The sequence below is a fragment of the Nannospalax galili genome, unplaced genomic scaffold (genome assembly GCF_000622305.1).
Source record: "Nannospalax galili isolate Female #2095 unplaced genomic scaffold, S.galili_v1.0 scaffold1486, whole genome shotgun sequence".
Taxonomy (NCBI): Eukaryota; Metazoa; Chordata; class Mammalia; order Rodentia; family Spalacidae; genus Nannospalax; species Nannospalax galili.
The window spans coordinates 340,656-345,582 of record NW_008355165.1 but is presented as its reverse complement, the minus strand read 5'-3'; positions in this window follow the sequence as shown (position 1 = coordinate 345,582).

Here is a 4,927-nt window from a genome sequence, read left to right as displayed (position 1 = left end):
ACCTGTTCCTCAGGGGTCACATGGGCTTGGGAGGAGCCCCTGGCTCCTTTCTTTTATCAGTTCCACCTATGTGAAGATAAGTCAAAGATCCTACTTGACCATGGCTGGCTTTGCTTGGGAGGAAAGAGGAAATGATTCCTCTGTATTGACCCTCCTCTTTGTAGACTGGACACTGGTTCAAGTCCATCTCGTGGGGTCTCCTCGGCATCATTGATCAAGACAGGTGACCCACCACCATTACAGGACATTTTAAGAGATGCTCACAGTTCCCTGAAACTAGTCGACCTAGGAGGGCCAGGAGTAAAAAAAATGTCCTTTATGTCCCTCTGACCAAATTATTATAGGCCTCAAAGTATGTCTGTTAAACATCCAAGCAAGTTAGTTCCACCAATCTTGTACTTTTAATTACTGTCCATGCTGGTTTTTTATGTGAGTTGGATATACATGGATCTTGTGCATGCTGTCACAAGTGCTGTGGGTTCATATGTGCAGCTGCCCTGTTACGTTAAAAAAATGTGGTTTCCTTGCCACCGACCACCTATGACTCATAATCTTTTTCCACCTACTCACCACAATGATCCTTGAGCCTTAGGAGGAGAAGGTGTCTTATAGATGTTATATTTAGGGCCTGGAACTCTGCAGTCTCTTATCTGTATGTTGACCAGTTGTGGGCCTCCCTGTTAATCACCATCTGGTACAAGAAGAGGCTTCTCTGGTGAGAGCTGAGAAATGCATTTATCTATGGGTATAAAAATAAGTCATTAGAAGTTAGTTTCATACTGTGTCTATTTAGTAGTATAATAATGTTAGGCTCTCCCCTATGGCCTGTGACCTGTCTAGCCACAAGTTCTTGGCCCTGATAACAGTGTCATGTATGGGCTCTATCTTCTGAAGTGGGCCTTAAATCCAATCAGAAAGTGGTTGGTTACTCCCTTAACAGTAGTCTACTTTTGCACCAGTGGGCCTATCTTGCTTATAAGGATCACAACTGTGTAAGATTAATGATTATTTTTTCTCTTCTTGTGGCATGCATAGTACCTTCCAGCATTATGAAAGTTAGCCAGAAAAGGCGACTCTGAGGTCAGATTTTTCCATGTCGTCAGCATAAGATCTTACTATCAAGTTCTGGAGGGCAACTAAGAGCAGAGGCAATAGCCAGTACTGTTTGAGGGTCTATGGGACCATCCTGGTCAACAACTCCATAAGAGAGAGCTCATTCCTGCATTGGGATTTTTTTTTAAAGGAGTTTATTTTTATTATTTTTATTTTATGTGTATTACCTACATGTATGTAAGTGCACACATGTTATGCAATGCCCGTGGAGGTCAGAAGAAGACATTATATCCCCTGGAACTGGTGTTACTGAACATTGTCAGCTGCCATATGGGTGCTAGGAGTTGAACCTTGGTCTTCTGCAAGAACAGCCAGTATTATTAAGCACTGAGCCATCCATTTCTCCAGCCCTGGAATTGGGCTTTTTATTTGCTAACCTATGGTATCTGGTAGGGGCGTTGTTCCTCTGTAATACAGTGACTTCATTTCAACTTTTTATATAGGTTTATGTATATATTTTTAAATGTGTCTACAATACTGAGTTTTCATGACTTAGTATACAATGGAATATTAATCAGCTGTTAAGAAATTTGCACATAAATGGATGCAACTGTAAACAATCATCCTGAGTAAGGTAGCCTAGACTTAGAAAGACATATTGCATGTTCTTTCTCACGTGTGGATGCTAACTTTGAATCTTCAGGTATGTGTGTTTCAATTGGAAAATCAGGGAAGGTCAGAAAACTAGTTAGGGGCTATAGAGGGGCATCTTCATGGAAAGGGAGACAGATTGCAGTGATATAAACCGGGAGAAGGGAGAAAATGAAGTGGTGAATGGGAGAGCTTGGTAGAAGAGGGAGTATGGGGAAGGATAACTAACACTAAATATCCTGTTTATATCTTTCTGGTCATAATATATATGTCATTAAGATTTTGAATCAATTACATCAATTACAAAATATGAACTATTCATTGAAATTGGTTTCTTAAGTTTCTAGATCTCTTAAATTTCTTTTAGTTTATAGATTTCTTTTGCATTTTTTTCTTGAACTTTTTTGCTTCAGAAACTTTTTTCTTCTGTGGAATTTCCCATAGTCTAGATTTTGCTGATTTTGTCTCCACAGTATTTACACTTCCCTGTGTTTCCTATGAGTTGTAGTTATTTCAAAACTATCAGCTTTTTTGCTTTTATTTTGTGTTTTACAAGACTCCTTAAGAGTTGGTGGTGTGTCTAAAGCCTAATGTCTGATTGTTCCTCTTGTGATATTAGTAGATATTGATAATCATTGTTTAGATCAATTGTTTCCTTAAGGTATATAAAATAGGGATATTCTGTCATTCCTTTTCCAATTATTATCTCCCAGTTGGTACCTCTGTTTCTTCTATGGTTTTACTACCGTAGAACCACTTTTGGCAACCTGAACCACAGTGTTCTAACACCAATACAGTGGCAACTTATTCCTAATTTTCAGAAAAGGCTTAGCTAATGAATATGAATTTTCAGTTAAAAACATTTGCCCATAACATTTTCACCAACATGTGTCATACTTCGTTCTTATTTTCCCTCCCCACTGCCCTCCTCCATTCCCATGCCCCCCCAACTGTCTTCATTCCTTTTCTCCATGAAGTCTTCACTTCTGCTTTCCTATTACATATATTCCATCACCCTCTCTATTTCTCACCTCCTTTAATAGCTCTTCCTGCAGTCTCCCAATCCCCTGCATGTCTCACCACCTATAAACACACACACACACACACACACACACACACACACACACACACCACACACGGAGAAAATTTTAAATCCCGATTCTATATATGAGAGAAAACATGCAGAATTTGTCCTTCTGAGATGATTTTTTTAAGTAGGTGCTGAAAAATGGATAAATTATTACTAAGAAATTTAAGTAATTGAAAAGCTCATAAGCATAACTGGTCAAAGATGTTTTATGTCCTTTTTCCTTTGACAATGCAGAGAGCTGCACAAAGTTTTGTGATAAATTCTTTGTTTCCAGAAGTAATCTTCCAGTGAGCCTGAGCATTTGTTTCTTTAAAGTACATTTCAACTCTCGAAGTCCACCAATCTCCCTCTAACCTTTCTAATAACTTACTTTAGGAGGGAATCAGACATGTGGCAGTTTACAGAGGGTACTGTAATTTCAGGTGTTCTGAATGTTAGGTTCTCCCCTATGGCCTGTGACCTGTCTAGCCACTTGTCTAGCCACACCCTTGAGAAATGTAAGAAACATTATCCCACAAGAAACACTTTCAACATTTCAACTATTCATCAATAGTATATGATGTAACAAATAAAACTTCCTGTGGCTGGAGAGATGGCTCAGTGGTTAAGAGCACTGGCTGTTCTTGCAGAGAACCTGGGCTCGGCTCCTAGTACTCACATGGCAGCTAATAACCATCCCTAACTCCATTTCCAGATGACCGACACACTCTTCTGATCTCTGTGGGCATTGCAAGACACGGATGTGCTTATGTACATGCAGGCATTACACTCATACACGCATGTATATATAAAAAACCCAACAACCAAATAAGACCTCCTGAATCAAGCACTCTGGAGGTAGAGCTCATCAATTTCTGCTGCAATAAACCTTCCAGGTGGTTCTAATCCCTGCTCAAATCTGAGAACCACTTTGCTGAAAGATTAAGATCAGAAGATTGTCATTGGACACAAAAAAATGATATTTGGAAGGGAGAGCACTGATGGTGTTAAGACATCTTCCCCTGCCCATTTGTTTGAATTGGTTGTTTGAGTACATGTTTTAAATGATCACCGGCTGACAGCAGGATAACTCACAAACAGCAATTCCCTACTGATGCTCAAACTTTAAATGTGTTCACAAACTCTGTTGGTCATTTAAATGAATTAGTAGGGACTGATCTTGTGTTGAAAATCCTGTTTGGAGATCTGTTGACATTTGTGTATTTTATTTTTTTTTATTTTTCTTTTACGTGTGTGAGTGTTTTGCCTGCATGTGTGAATGCACCCATATTGTGCAATGCATATGGAGGTTACAAAAGGGTGTTGGATCCCCTAGACCTGGAGTTAAGGATGGTTGTTAGCCATCATGTGGGTGCTGGAACGTGAACCTGAGTCCTCTGCAAGAGCAGCCAGTACTCTTAACCATTGAGCCATCTCTCCAGCCAAGATACTTGTATATTTTAGAGACTGAGAATGGCACAATTTGTATGAAGGTGTTTTGAAACCATGAAACACCCTGCACATTTTACTGCAGGATTATTGAGAATTTTGGCAAGAGAGTTGGTGAGGCCAGAGAGAGTAAAGAGGTGGGTGAAGATTACAGACAGGACTTCAGGTCTTCAGTCCTCACTCACTCCTCACTCAATTGTTATTTTTTAGGCACAGAATATTTAACCAAGACTGTGTTAGAGACCGGGAATAAAATGTACAGCAAAGCAGACATGGGCCTCGCTTTCATAAAGTTTTAATCTAATAGGTGAGAGATATTGATGACATAAACGAATGTCAAATTACTAAATCTAGAGAATCATTCTGAAGCAAAATAACAGTTTCATGACAGCACATGGCAGAGGAACCTTTCACAGATTGGAGAGAGTGTCACGGGGAAGAGGGACGTTCACAAGGACATCTCTAAGGAAGTTCTCCAACTGAGGTCTGAAGGGTGAGTGAAGCTAAATTTTGTTGAGCTGGGGGTTGAGGGGTTGGGGAGAAAAATGCTCCAGAGAGGAGTACATGGAAGTCCTGTGTAGGAGGGCAGCATGCTGAGTTTGAACAATTGAAAGCAGGCCAGTGTGGCTCCACTAAAAGCTGGCAACGCAGTGAGAATATATCCACTAGAAGTTCAGTGCCTAAAAACAACTGTGGTGAGTTTAA